The sequence below is a fragment of the Bubalus kerabau genome, chromosome 2 (assembly GCF_029407905.1).
Source record: "Bubalus kerabau isolate K-KA32 ecotype Philippines breed swamp buffalo chromosome 2, PCC_UOA_SB_1v2, whole genome shotgun sequence".
Lineage (NCBI taxonomy): Eukaryota > Metazoa > Chordata > Mammalia > Artiodactyla > Bovidae > Bubalus > Bubalus kerabau.
The window spans coordinates 160,860,766-160,876,939 of NC_073625.1; the positions used below are offsets into that span (position 1 = coordinate 160,860,766).

Consider the following 16,174-nt stretch of genomic DNA (forward strand, 5'->3'; position numbering starts at 1 on the left):
GGTACCGACAGGCCCTCTTCTTCATGGACCCAGAAAACGTCCATCGTATGATGAGGACTGGCAACTGGGCCTGCGGGGCCTCGGCCAGGGATTCCGGGTCCCGCTCCAGTCTGCTGCAGGACCCAAGCTTGGGAGGACCCAATCTACTACTCCTGCTTCACACCGTCCCTCAGGGCGACCCCACCGTCTGCACAGAGTGGATCCCCTAGGCCTCGGGGAAACCAGCCGGGCTTCGCCCCAATCCTGGGGCTTCCTAGGGGTTCTTAGTTCGCACAGAGTGTATGAGGGAGCCTGCAGGGAGGCTGCAGGACCCGAGGTGGAGTGAGAAATTGTGTTTTCCCATATAGTATATTCTACGTAGTATTTCTGTGTCTCTTTTCTTTTTCTTTTTTCTACCAGCAAAAGCAATTTATTCAAGAGTACCCAGGGAAAGCACCATCCTGAATTTGTGAACTATGCTTGACATTAAGCAGTCAGAACTTGCTTTTAAATAGGGGAAAGTTTGAGGCGGAAGGGGAGAATTGAAAGGAGGCTGTAATAATAAAGGAGTTCATTGGTGGAAGTCGGGAGTCCAAAGTATGGAGGCTTCTCATTGGTTGGGCTGCTGCTGGTGATGTTTCTTAGTGCAATATTGCAATTCTATTTTGAAGCTCTGAATTCCTGCTACATTTAATCCGTACTAGGGCTCTTGCCTGGAAAATCCCATGGACAGAGGAGCCTGGTAGGTTGCAGTCCATGGGGTCGCGAAGAGTCGGACATGACTGAGCGACTTCACTTTCACTTTTCCTTTCATGCATTGGAGAAGGAAATGGCAACCCACTCCAGTGTTCTTGCCTGGAGAATCCCAGGGACGGGGGAGCCTGGTGGGCTGCCGTCTATGGGGTCGCACAGAGTCGGACACGACTGAAGCGACTTAGCAGCAGCAGCAGCAGCAGGGCTATAAGGGGAAAAGGCAATGGCACCCTACTCCAGTACTCTTGCCTGGAAAATCCCATGGGCGGAGGAGCCTGGTAGGCTGCAGTCCATGGGGTCGCTGAGGGTCGGACAAGACTGAGCGACTTCACTTTCACTTTTCACTTTCATGCATTGGAGAAGGAAATGGCAACCCACTCCAGTGTTCTTGCCTGGAGACTCCCAGGGACGGGGGAGCCTGGTGGGCTGCCGTCTATGGGGTCACACAGAGTAGGACACGACTGAAGTGACCTAGCAGCAGCAGCAGCAGCAGGGCTATGACATTAATAATGAATAAATCCGAGCTTCCCGTTTTCAAGAAATTTGCAGATTTTTCATGGGGACAGGAAAACAGCTACAATAAAAGAAGAAGGTAAGTGCTATAAGAACTACGCAAAGACGTAAAAGTATTCAAAGAAGAGAGAGAGTTTTTTTTTCACGTGTTAGAGGTCGCTGGAAATAAGATTCAGCAAAGACTTCAAGGAGGAGGTGATGTTTGAGATTTGTCCTGAAGAACTAACATCTTTTTTTTTTTTTTAATTTTTAAAATTTATTTATTTCACTGCACTGGGTCTTTGTTGCGGCATGTGGGATCTAGTTTCCCAGCCAGGAACTGAACCCAGGCCCCCTACGTTGGGAGCACACAGTCATAGCCATTGGACCACTAGGGAAGTTCCAGAACTAACATTTCTATAAGGCAGTAGGATTGAGGAGAATATTCCAGATGGAAAAACTCCCCATAATAGCACGAGACTATGATGGGGCCAAGAATGGTTGCAAAGTAGCAGGGCAGGCTCCTGTTAATTTAGGCTACGTATGTGGTAGTGGGGCCTTCCCAGGTGGCCCTAGTGGTAGAGAACCTGCCTGCCAATGCAGGAGGCTTAAGAGACACTGGTTCAATCCGTGGGTCTGGAAGATCCCCTGGAGGAGGGCATAAAACCTACTCCAGTATTCTTGTCTGAAGAATCCTATGGACAGAGGAGCCTGGAAGGCTATGGTACAGGGGGTGGAGGCATGCACACACACATGTCCTAGTGGTCAGAAACAAATCTAGACAGACAAGCTGGACCTTGGAGTTAAGTGGGCCTGAGTTTGGACACTGGTGGCACCACTGAATAAATACCCAACGTAGGTAGAGTTATTTAGCTTCTCTCAGCCTCAGTTTTCTCACTTCTAAAATGAACCTAATCATACATTTCTCAGGATCATTTAAGATATCCGTTCTGTGTGTATGCCTAGTAAGTCGCTTCAGTTATGTCCACTCTTTGTGGCCTATGGACTGTAGCCCGCCAGGCTCCTGTGTCTATGGAATTCTCCAGGCAAGAATACTGGAGAAGGTTGCCATGACATCATCCAGGGGATCTTCCTGACTCAGGAATTGAACCCTGATCTCCTGCCTCTACAGCATTACAGGCGGTTTCTTTACCACTGAGTCACCAGGGAAACCTATTCGTTCTATAGTAGGTGTTTAATAGGTATTATTATTTTGCAGAGGTCTTGAATACAAGGGTGAAGAGTTTCTATTAGCCAGTTTATGGAAGGGTTTGCACAAGGTAACTACAATTGGAATAATCCGTCAGCAATTTGTAAAGCTAAAGGGAAGTGGGGTGGGGAGAGGAGACAGAGAGACAAGTTAGGAGGCTACTTTGTAGTAAGCTAGTAGATCAGTGGGCTTCTCTGGTGGCTCAGACAGTAAAGAATCTACCTGAAATGCGGGGACCCAAGTTCAATCCCTGGGTTGAGAAGATCCCCTGTAGTAGGAAATGCCAACCCCTCGCCTGGAGAATTCCGTGGACAGAGGACCCTGGTGGGCTACAATCCATGGGGTCGAATCCGCAGGGTGATGTTACTTCATAGTCAATCAATAATATCAACTTTTTATTTTTGACTTTTCGGAATATGCAGGGGTTTGTTTTTTTTTTTCCCCTTCCTTTTCCCTCCTGCTGTTTTGCCATTGGATTGTTCTGCTAGCAGGCAAAAAGAAAATCAGTGAAACTTCCATCAACCAGTGTCGTCATAAACAAAAGGGGAACTTAAATATCTGTGATTACTATGTGAATGTAAGCATCTTTGAAAGATTTGGGTGGACAAAGCTGAAATTAACCACTTGAATTTAGCATTTTATGTGGGTTATATGCACCAATAAGTCTTAACTTCCCTTTGTTCCACCAGTACTGCTGAGTCACTATAGCCTGCAAAGAACTTCTATATTGTAAATAATTTTCTATTGGTTAATTTAAAAAGCAGTAGGACACGACTCATTCAGGATCGGTTGTCATGGAGCACTGACCAACCACATAGAACCTTGGACAAGTCATTTAATAATCTTGAATGCAGATCACATGTCTGTGACTTGGGGGAAGGGTAATCTATTTTTTGCCTCATTCTTAAGGCTGTTATGAGGATTGAAAGAGGTAACTGATATAAAAATGCTTATTTTTATAAGCCACAAATGCCAAAGATAAGACAAAATCTCCATCCACATAAATAATGCAAAATCATTATGAACTACATTAGAAATTTTCCCCCTTTGTTTCCTTCCTTGCTCTCTGAAGATCTGCATGATTTGTCTTCTCCCCCTCAAACCCCACCACCTCCCCGCCACCCGCCCTCCACCCAGTTGGCAGGCACTTTACTTCCATATGTTGACCACAGTTAACCTCTCATTTTGGGTGATATTTCCAAAGTGTGACTTCCAACCAAGTAGCCATTTTGTCATTTTGAAATTGTGTTGTTTGCCTTTCCCTGTGTTTTGGGATAAGCATAGGAGGTTTGGGTTCAGACATAAATTATTTCACCAAGGGCACTTTTGGAGGAGGAAAAGTTATTTTTCACTCACTTAATAAAACAACTTCTTGTACAGCAAACTCTGTCTCATTAAGGGCTGTGCTGGAAACTCCAGGGGTGATTTAAGAGACTGAGTCAGCATCTTTATCTTGTGATGCATTGAAAGATGTGTTAGTTCCCCTAGGGAGGAAGAAGGGAAATTGAAAATAAAATCTTTTATTCCTCTTTTTGGCTTAATTTTCAACTAAATGAAGTGGTTACTTCTGAACTACAGACACACAGATGAGAAAATGTGTGTAATTACTTAATAAGAGGGGGACTTGCATAATTAAACTGAAATGCAATGCATTTTAAGGAAAGGGAAAGCATCCTAGCTAAGTTTCTGGCAGACAATAATGAAGGAAAAGAAAAAAAAAAGAAAGAAACATTAAGGCTCTGAAGTCACACTTCTGTTGATACATATGGTGTTAATGGATTTTGAGCGGCCTCAACCTCCTGGTAAGCAGATGGTTTTATACTTGTGCTTAAACTAGAGGTTAGATGGCTTGGTGGAAAAAAGCAGTGAGCTTTCATCTCAAGTTTAGTTCTGGACCTAATGATTTGTGGATTTAGCTCTGTCAAAGGATGAAGACAACACACTTTTCAAACACATATTGTCACGCCTAATACCCTTTAAGATACTCAAACATTGGCTGGGCCTGGTAAATAAATCATAATTGATCTTCAGAGAGATTTTTTTTTTCACCCCTAGATAAAGTCAAGTTTTATAACTAAGTAACCTCTCTTATCCTGGGCTAAAAGTTAAAATCAGGGAATCTATGTCTCTCATTGGATTGTCTGTTCAAGGATACAAAGTACAAACAACTAAAAATACACACCAGTTTCTGTTAGGTAACTAGAAAGGAGTATTTCTGAAAATAATTATGCTGCGGTGGAACTATAGTAATAAGCTCCCCGCCCCCCAAACCCACATTTAATGAGAAAAATACTGGTCCCATTCCAAATCCTTACTAGCTTAAGACCATGTGTTTTACACAGTAATTGCATATTTTTTTTAGTTAACTAGCCATTGTACCATCAGCTCATACATTTTATGAATGGAGACAGCACTCCTAATTGATAAGCACTGCATGCTTATAAATGAAGTTAAAACAACAGTGACACTTTGCGAAACAAATGTAACCATTTGCTTGCTTCCCAGGAATAGCTTGTTTAGCAAAAATCCAAGAAAATTGCAGATCTCTGCATTCAGGATTCATTACTGGAAACTGAAATGTATGTGAAAGATAAGAAGGTGAATTGCTACTTTTCCTTTTGGTCAGACTTTAAGTGCTAGGAGCAAAATGAGGAGGGCTGGGGACATGGGCTGGAGCCTAGAGAATCACATCAATAAATACATTCTCACCTGGGTTCACTGGGTCCTAGGACACCAAGACTCTTTCAACACCAAACACAGTTGTTGCCAGATAATTCCACAAGAAGGAACTTTCACCTTCTTTACACTGTGGTGTCTACAAAGCACTCTGGAGAGAATGTATGTAAGTCTATAACACTAATTGATTGAGGGATGTTATTTGGATCAAGAAATGATTGGATGGAAAACTGTCTATGATGTAGTAAGAGGGAAAAAAGCAGTTTACAAAACAGCATGTGCAGTACAGTTCATTTTTTTGTGTGAAAAATAATTCTATAAATGTGCAACACAAAGACTGCAGTGAGACATAGCAAACAAACAAGGAGTGAAGTAGAGGGAATACAGATGATTTTTGCTTTCTTCTGACTTATGTTTTCACACAATAATGTTACTTTTAAGACAAAGTTCTAAAAAAGGCTTTAGGGAAGGAAACATTCAAGTCATAAAAACATGGGGCAATAATTATTACTTAGGCTAGTAAATCTCTAGACTTAAGGGAACAGAAAGCAATTAAAATACAGACATAAAGAACACAGAATTTATATTTCTTTCACACACAAGAACAATGCATATTTGAGAAGTGAAATATTTAGCTAAGTCAGGCTGTACACGTTCAAGGAATCCTATATCATGATGTCAGTTAGCATTTAAGAGTTAGTAACTGAAGACTGCACTAAATAAAAAAAATCTGGCTCATACAAATACATATTATAAAAGAGTAACTTAGTTTTAAAAAAGAAAAACTAATTAGTAACTAGAGCTAATCAGTGAATTTAGCAAAGTTGCAGGGTACAAAATCAATACACAAAAATCACTTGAATTTCTATATATTGACAATAAAAAATATCAGAGAAATTAAGGAATCAATCCAATTCACCATTGCAACAAAAGGATAAAATATCTAGGAATAAACTTACCTAAGGAAACAAAAGAACTGTACACAGAAAATTATAATCCACCAATGAAAGAAACCAAAGATGGCATAAACAGATGGAGAAATATTCCATGTTCCTGACTAGGAAGAATCAATATTGTGAAAATGACTATACTACCAAATGCAATCTACAGATTCAGTGTGATCCCTGTCAAATTACCAATGGGATTTTTCACAGAACTAGAACAAAAAATTTCACAATTCCTTTGGAAACTCAAAAGTCCCTAAACAGCCAAAGAAGTCTTGAGAAAGAAAAATGGAGCTGGAGGAATCAACCTTCCTGACTTCAGATTATACTACAAAGCTACAGTCATCAAGACAGTATGGTACTGGCATGAAAACAGAAATATAGACCAATGGAACAAGATAGAAAGCCCATAAATAAACCCATGCACCTATGGGTACCTTATTTTTGACAAAGGAGGCAAGAATATACAATGGGGCAAAGACAGCCTCTTCAATAAACGGTGCTGGGAAAACTGGACAGCTACATGTAAAAGAATGAAATTAGAACACTTCCTAACACCATACACAAAGAAAAACTCAAAATGGATCAAAGACTTAATGTAAGACCAGAGACTATAAACTCTTAGAGGAAAACATAGGCAGAACACTCAATGACATAAATCAAAGCAAGATCCTCTGTGACCCACCTCCTAGAGTAATGGAAATAGAAACAAAAGTAAACAAGTGGGACCTGATTAAACTTAAAAGCTTTTACACAGTCAAGGAAACTATAAGCAAGGTGAAAAGACAACCCTCAGAATGGGAGAAAATAATAGCAAATGAAACAACTGACAAAGGATTAATTTCCAAAATATGCAAGCAGCTCATACAACTCAATACCAGAAAAACAAACAACCCAATCAAAAAGTGGGAAAAAAAAAAACCTAAACAGACATTTCTCCAAAGAAGACATACAGATGGCTAACAAACACATGAAAAGATGCTCAATGTCGCTCATTAGAGAAATGCAAATCAAAGCTACAATGAGATATCACCTCACACCAGTCAGTATGGCCATCATCAAAAAGTCTACAAACAATAAATACTGAAGAGGGTGTGGAGAAAAGGGAATGCTCTTGCACTATTGGTGGGAATGTAAACTGATACAGCCGCTATGGAAGACAGTATTGAGATTCCTTTTAAAAACTAGGGAAAAAACCACCATATGACCCAGCAATCCCACTCCTAGGCATATACCCTAAGGAAACCAAAACTGAAAAAGACACATGTATCCCATTGTTCATTGCAGCACTATTTACAATAGCTAGAACAAGGAAGCAACCTAGATGTCCATCAACAGATGAATGGATAAAGAAGTTGTGATATATATACACAATGGAATATTACTCAGCCATAAAAAGGAACACATTTGAGTCCATTCTGATGAGGTAGATGAACCTAGAACCTATTATTCAGAGTGAAGTGAGTCAGAGAAAGATAAATATCGTATTCTAACATACATATATGCAATCTAGAAAAATGGTACTGAAAAATGTATTTACAGAACAACAGTGGAGAAACAGACGTAGAGAATAGACTTATGGACATGAGGGGAAGGGAGGAGAGGGTGAGATGTATGGAAAGAGTAACATGGAAACTTATATTACCATATGTAAAATAGATAGCCAATGGGAATTTGCTGTATGGCTCAGGAACCTCAAACAGGGGGTCTGTATCAACCTAGATGGGTGAGATGGGCAGGAAGTGGGAGGGAGGTTCAAAAGGGAGGGGATATATGTATACCTTTGGCTGATTCATAGGTTGAGGTTTGACAGTAAACAAAATTCTGTAAAGCAATTATCCTTCAATTAAAAAATAAAAAAGAAAAACTGGTCCTCTAAAATAATTCAAGATTTGAACTGAGAAATATTGCTGTTAAGAATTCTAATATGCTAAGACCAGAAACCATCAGCATCTTAAGGACTAAAGAAAATTGAAACATGTAGTGATGGAGAAAATACTGGGAAACAGGCTGTCTCCCATGTTACCGGTGGAAATGTATTTTCATCACTCTAAATGGCAATCAGGTAATATTCACCAAAAGTCTTAACATCTTGGATATCTTCACAATTCAGTATTTCCATTTTTAGAAACTTATCCAATGGAACATATAAGAACATGAACAAATCAATGAGAGTGCTCATAGCCACACTATTTATGACAGTGAGAAATACACAATGCCTTAAGTGTCCCATAGAAGAGTGTTTTTTAGCTTTTACGCTTGAGTAAATCATAGTAATCCATTAAATCCGTAGTATACTGTACAGCCACTAAGAAGAATTTTTGCATGAATGCATGTAATAAACACAATGTTGAACAAAGGAAGCCAGACAAAAAAGAATATGCTTTGTGTCATTTATATCTAGTCAAAATGAGGCAAAAATAACTAATGGATGACTTTGAAAAGTGCCTCGTGACTTGTGGTAGGCTCAGGGCTTTTGGAGTTCTGTCAGTGTTCTTTTCTTGGTCTCAGACTGATACATGGGGATGTTCACTTTGTAAATGTTCATCAGACTGTACACTGATAATTGTTTACTTTCCTGCATGTCTGTTGTACTTCAGTTACTTCAATAACATTTACCAGACGGAAAGTGGTAAGAAGGATTTATAACATAGAAAGTTCAGCATATATTTTAATATAAAAAATCCTTTTCCATCTTAAAGGATGGAATAGAAAGAGAAAAATCTTCTTAGAAAAATCATCTTAAATAGAAAAATCTTTCTATTTTTATGGAAAAATAAGTGGATGATGTTCACAGAGTGGCACTGGTGACATCTCTGGGTAGTAAAATGATAGTTTTTATTTTAAATATTTAAAAAAATATTACCATAAATATGTATTACTTTTGTCAGAAGAAAAAAAGTCAAAATAATATCATTTAAAAAATGAGAAAGGTATATATGTAAGTTTGTTAAAACAGAGAAAACAGTAAGAGGGCTTCCGTGGTGGCTCAGTGGTAAAAAAATCTGCCTGCCAATACAGGATACACAGATTTGATTCCTGGTCCAGGAAGATCCCACATGCCGTGGAGCCCTAAGTTCATGCACCACAACTTCTGAAAGCCACACTGTGCTCTGCAACAAGAGAAGCCATTGCAGGGAGAAGCCTGCACATCACAATGAAGGGTAGCCCTTGCTCACTGCAACCAGAGCAAAAGCCTAGACAGCACTGAAGACCCAGAATAGCCAAAAATAAATAATTTTTTTTTAACAAAAGAGAGTTAATGAGAATATGCTAATAGTAAGAGAGTTGGCCAAGATCAGTTAGGATTAAATAACATGGCATTTTAAAAAGCCTTGATTCAACAATAGAACACTTTTGGGATTTCCCTGGCCATCCAGTGATTAAAATGCAGGGACTGCAGGTTCGATCTCTGGTTGGGGAGCTAGGATCCAACATGTCACATGACAAGGCCAAAAATATTAAAAATAAATAAGTAAAAAAATTAAAAGGGAGTAAGAACTAAATTTAAAATTATTTAAAAAATTTTTTAAAACAGAAGTTTTCATTTTAATACTATATAACATGTGGCTTTAAAATGAAGGTAGGATGTTGAAATTCTAGAACAAGTGTATAATAACAGACTCTGCCCCACTAGTTTGCTAGGTGATGCAAGCAGTCTGGACCTCAGCTGTACTGTCTGTAGAATGGGTTTAATGATACCTTGCCTGCATCCTCCCAGAGGTATTTTGAGAATACGTGATATAAAGATATAGAAGCTTTGAACTTTTCAGAGATGTTGGTTTAAGGTATTATTACCAGGACAGCTTATGAAAAAATAAAAAATTGTATGTTACTTGAAAATTTTGTGAAACTATACTCTTAAGAAGCACACCTATACATGTAGATTTTGGGATAACAGTTTTCAGTTTTTCAGACTTTTATACAAGAACATTTTTATAAAGATAAAATGAAGAAGATAAATTTCTGTTTTCACCTTGAGAAAAATAGAACAATGGTCCAGATTCAAATTATTTTCAAAAATTGGATGATAGCACTAATCTATAATTCTTGCAATTTACTGAAATTTCCCGCTAAGGAGAGACAAAGAATTGAGTCCTTCACCCCAGAAAACACGTTTGCCTCAGCTCGTGTTAGAGTTCTGTTCATGTCCTCACTGCCAATTGCTGAAAGACAATCCTTTCTGTGGCATGTCTTCTGGGATTGGTTAAATAAATACTGAAGAGTTGACAGTGAAAACAGTCTTAAGGCTACAAATACTCTTCTCCATCTGCCACCTCTACCCTGTCCATATTCTATGATGTTTATTTTATTACCTTAGGGACTTGGCATTAATATGCATGTAATAGTTTACACGAATTCTGTTTAGAACTAGTACTTTTATTTTTCCAAGGAGTGTATCCGAGGATTGTTTGTCTATATCCACTTTATCTGGAGGGCAAGACCATATCCACAGCATTCATTCAGTGCAGTGGCAGTTTGAAATAGACCTCACTAGTTGGTCATACTAACCCCAACAAATAGATCTCTGTAGCATTTCCTAGATCAGCAGCGCTGAAGTGTTCTTGGACCAATAGCATCAGCATCATCCGAGAACTCGTTAGACTTGCAAATTACTGGGCCCTGCTCTAGATCTACTGACTGAATCATAAAGTCTAGAGATGCTGCCCAGTGATCAGTATTTTAATAAGCTCTCTGGGTGATGCATGAAAAAGTTTGATAACTGCTGTTCTAGGGCAGGGGCCCCCAATCTCTGGGATCTACGCCTGATGATCTGAGGTGGAGCTGATGTGATAATAATAGAAATAAAGTGCACAATACATGTAATGTGCTTGAATCATCTGGAAACCAACCCTCACCCCTACCCCTGCTCTCTGGAAAAATTGTCTTCTGCAAAACCTGTCCCTAGTGCCAAAAAGGTTAGGGATCACTGCCCTAGAGAGACCATAGGTGAGTGTTCTAGAAGCACAGTATGCTCCTTTAAGGGACCTATGAAAATAACCAGTACACATGGGTTTACTTTGAAAATAGCATTGAAATCTCAGGACAGTTGTCATCATAAAAAACACATGGTAGCACTAGCAGCTTCACTTTGCAAGATTTGACCGTTTTCAGGCCAGCTCTATAGTAGATTAGAAATATTCCTAATTTACAGACAAGAAAGTAAAATCAGAGGGGAAGTGGAAAGCACTCTTAGAAATTGCTGTAGCTTTTTGCATCATCTGAAAGTTCCTCTCATGTTAATTACAGTAGAGATGGTTGTTACCTTGCCTTTCAAACCCTTTCTGTATGCAAAACAGACTGAAAACCAGGATACTGGTCTTGTTTCCGTCAGTAAATCATCCTGGTCTTGAAGTAAGACTCAAAAACAAGAAACCCCTGAAGAACAAGAGATCTTTACTGTGGAATCCTCAGTTCCCTGTTCAATTTCTCAGTCTAATCACATCTATCTGTGTAAGAGATTTTGTATTTATAAACATCCAAGAAGATCCATTTCAGTGGACCACTGCATTGAATGAGTACTGTGGATATTGTTTTGTCCTCTGGGCAAAGTGGATATGGACAAACAATCCTTGAATATCAGATCAGATCAGTCACTCAGTCGTGTCCGACTCTCTGCGACCCCATGAATCGCAACACGCCAGGCCTCCCTGTCCATCACCAACTCCCGGAGTTCACTCGGACTCACGTCCATAGAGTCAGTGATGCCATCCAGCCATCTTATCCTCTGTCGTCCCCTTCTCCTCCTGCCCCCAATCCCTCCCAGCATCAGAGTCTTTTCCAATGAGTCAACTCTTCGCATGAGGTGGCCAAAGGACTGGAGTTTCAGCTTTAGCATAATTCCTTCCAAAGAAATTCCAGGGCTGATCTCCTTCAGAATGGACTGGTTGGATGTCCTTGCAGTCCAAGGGACTCTCAAGAGTCTTCTCCAACACCACAGTTCAAAAGCATCAATTCTTCGGCGCTCAGCCTTCTTCACAGTCCAATTCTCACATCCATACATGACCACAGGAAAAACCATAGCCTTGACTAGACGAACCTTTGTTGGCAAAGTAATGTCTCTGCTTTTGAATATGCTATCTAGGTTGGTCATAACTTTTCTTCCAAGGAGGAAGCGTCTTTTAATTTCATGGCTGCAGTCACCATCTGCAGTGATTTTGGAGCCCAGAAAAATAAAGTCTGACTGTTTGCACTGTTTCCCCATCTATTTCCCATGAAGTGATGGGACCAGATGCCATGATCTTCGTTTTCTGAATGTTGAGCTTTAAGCCAACTTTTTCACTCTCCACTTTCACCTTCATCAAGAGGCTATTTAGTTCCTCTTCACTTTCTGCCATAAGGGTGGTGTCATCTGCATCTCTGAGGTGATTGATATTTCTCCCGCAATCTTGATTCCAGCTTGTGTTTCTTCCAGTCCAGCGTTTCTCATGATGTACTCTGCATATAAATTAAATAAACAGGGTGATAATATACAGCCTTGACGTACTCCTTTTCCTATTTGGAACCAGTCTGTTGTTCCATGTCCAGTTCTAACTGTTGCTTCCTGACGTGCATACAAATTTCTCAAGAGGCAGATCAAGTGGTCTGGTATTCCCATCTCTTTCAGAATTTTCCACAGTTTATTGTGATCCACATAGTCAAAGGCTTTGGCATAGTCAATAAAGCAGAAATAGATGTTTTTCTGGAACTCTCTTGCTTTTTCCATGATCCAGCAGATGTTGGCAATTTGATCTCTGGTTCCTCTTCCTTTTCTAAAACCAGCTTGATCATCAGGAAGTTCACGGTTCACATGTTGCTGAAGCCTGGCTTGGAGAATTTTGAGCATTACTTTCCTACTTTTTGGAAAAATAAAAGTAGCAGTTCAAAACAGAATTCATTGTAAACTACTAAGTGCATATTAATACCAAACTCCCTAGGGTAATAAAAGGCCTTTTCTCTAAAGTAAGCTCAGTTTACCTATTACAGAACTGATCCTTACAAAGGAAGTATAAAGTAAAACCAGGAAAGGGACAACCAGAGCAACACAGAGGAGCCCGGCAGGCCACAGTCCATAGGATCGCAAAGAATTGTACATGACTGAGCAACTATATATATATATATGTATAGGTATATGTATATGTATATGTATATATAAACACACACACCCAGAGGTAACAGCTTTATATTTTTAAACTGAATTAATTTCAGAAAGTCACAAATATAGAAGGCTTTGGGGCAGTTAATTGCTCTGAACCTCAGTTTTATCACCTATAAGAAAGCATAACAGGATGGTTGTGAGGATAAATGAGTTAATTCATATGAATTTCTTAGGACAGTGGCTAGTGCTTAGCAAGCACTCAGAGGAATTTTAGCTAAATTAGTATTTTTAACTGTAAATGTTGTTCTCTTTTCAGGTTAAATTAACTACAGAATGCTGAAGTCAGTACAAACAGATCAACTAAGATTTTTGAGCAGGTTAGTAATAGAAAAGTTTTCATATTAATGGATATTGTTGCATTTTTCTTGCGTGTTCAGTTCAGTCGCTCAGTCGTATCTGACTCTTGGCGACCCCATGGACTGCAGCCCGCCAGGCTTCCCTGTCCATCACTAACTCCTGGAGCATACTCAAACTCATGTCTACCGAGTCGGTGATGCCATCCAACCATCTAATCCTCTGTCATCCCCTTCTCCTCCCGCCTTCAATCTTTCCCAGTATCAGGGTCTTTTCCAATGAGTCAGCTCTTTGCATCAGGTGGCCAAAGTATTGGAGTTTCAGTTTCAGCTGAAACATTCCTTCCAGTGAATATTCAGGACTGATTTCCTTTTGGAATGACTGGTTTGATCTCCTGGCAGTCCAAGGGACTCTCAAGAGTCTTCTCCAACACCACAGTTCAAAAGCAATTCTTCTGCATTCAGCTTTCTTTATAGTCTAACTCTCACATCCATACATGACTACTGGAAAAACCATAGCTTTGATTAGATGGCAAAATAATGTCTCTGCTTTTTAATATGCTATCTAAGTTGATCATAGCTTTGCTTCCAAGGAGCAAGTGTCTTTTAATTTCATGGCTGCAGTCACCATCTTCAGTGATTTTGGACCCCCCAAAATAAAGTCTGTCACTTTAGAACTCAAAAAGAGTTTTCCACATCAAGGGCCAACTGGATGAATTCAAAATACCTCATGGAGCAATCCTTCTCCAGCTTTTCTGTTTTAAATATGACATATATCGGTGAATTAAAACTTATTATTCTAAGGGCCTACGGATAGTTTCTGTTTTTATAATAGGTAAATCAAATTCCACTAAGATATTACATATCAGAAAGTTAGCTGTTTTCAAAATATGGTGATTAAGGGACTACATATTTTATTACTGAATCCCTGGGTAAATGGTAGTTATACTCTTTATTATAATTTTCCAGTCCAGAATACTAGAGTGAGTTGCCATTCCCTCCTCCAGGGGATCTTCCCAACCAAGGGATCGAACCCAGGTCTCCTGCACTGCAGGCAGATTCTTGTTTACTACAGCCCTCTCAACTTCCTTTTCCTCTCTATAAAAGAGTTCTCCTTGCCTTTACTTGAAGGGACGTGTGTGGCTCACCATGATTGCTGAAGGGGGTCTGTGCGCAGACTTCTCTACAGCTCAGATGGTAAAGAATCCCCCTGCAATGCAGACCTGGGCTCCATCCCTGGGTCAAGAAGATTCCCTGGAGAAGGAAATGGCAATCCACTCCAGTATTCTTGCCTGGAGAATCTCATGGACAGAGAGGCCTGGTGGGCTACATTCCATGGGGTCACAAAGAGTAGGACACAGTTAAGTGACTAACACACACAAGATATTAAGAAGAGATGGCAAGACTACACGGAAGAACTATACAAAGAATATCTTCATGACCCAGACAATGATGGTGTAATCACTCACCTAGAGCCAGACATCTTGGAATGTGAAGTCAAGTGGGCCTTAAGAAGCATCACTAGGAACAAAGCTAGTGGAGGTGATGGAGCTATTGAGCTCCATAGCAATAACAGCATAGCATAGCTCAATAGCAGTTGAGCTATTCCAAATCCTGAAAGATGATGCTGTGAAAGTGCTGCACTCAATATGCCAGCAAATTTGGAAAACTCAGCAGTGTCCATGGACTGGAAAAGGTCAGTTTTCATTCCAGTACCAAAGAAGGCAATGCCAAAGAATGTTCAAACGACTGCACAATTGTACTCATCTCACATGCTAGCAAAGTAATGCTCAAAATTCTTCAAGCCAGGCTTCAACAGTACACGAACTGTGAACTTCCAGATGCTCAAGCTGGATTTAGAAAAGGCAGAGGAACCAGAGATCAAATTGCCAATATCCGCTGGATCATCGAAAAAGCAAGAGAGTTCCCGAAAAACATCTGCTTCTGCTTTATTGACTATGCCAAAGCCTTTGATGTGTGGATCATGACAAACTGTGGAAATTTTTTCAAAAGATGGGAATACCAGACCACCTTACCTGCCTCCTGAGAAACGTGTATGCCGGTCAAGAAGCAGCAGAACTGGACATGGAAAAACAGACTGGTTCCAACTTGGAAAAGGAGTACGTCAACGTTGTATATTGTCACCCTGCTTGTTTAACTTCTATGCAGAGCACATCATGAGAAATGGCTGGATGAAGCACAAGCTGGAATCAAGATTGCTGGGAGAAATACCAATAACCTCAGATATGCAGATGATACCACTCTTATGGCAGAAAGTAAAGAAGAAATAAAGAGCCTCTTGATGAAAGTAAAAGAGGAGAGTGAAAAAGTTGGCTTAAAACTCAACATTCAAAAAACTAAAATCATGGCATCTGGTCCCATTGCTTCATGGCAAATAGATGGGGAAACAATGGAAACCCAGCAAGAGGACAATGGTCCTGGACAGAGTAGTGTCAAAATCTGTTTTTCCCAATTCAGTATAATTCTGTAATCAGGTCGCTGTTACGAAAACAATGCTCAGATATATTTCAGTTTGGGTAGTCTTAAAATGCACATGTCAAGAAAGAAAACAAAAGGAAGGAAATAGCCCCATCCCATCTTTTTTTAATGGCTTGTCTCAGTTGATCCTTATAATAATTGAAATGTATTACATGTGTGTGTTTATGTGCATGTAGAGTTTTATAGCTGG

The 16,174-nt window shown here is 39.8% G+C and overlaps 1 long non-coding RNA gene across 1 annotated transcript; it reads left to right on the forward strand.

Moving 5' to 3' along the window:
* Positions 1–609: 609 nt before the first annotated feature.
* Positions 610–15,764, forward strand: LOC129644014 (uncharacterized). The gene is made up of 3 exons (XR_008710700.1): positions 610–1,324; positions 13,449–13,509; positions 15,295–15,764. It is a non-coding gene; the product is annotated as an uncharacterized LOC129644014 (long non-coding RNA).
* Positions 15,765–16,174: the final 410 nt, after the last annotated feature.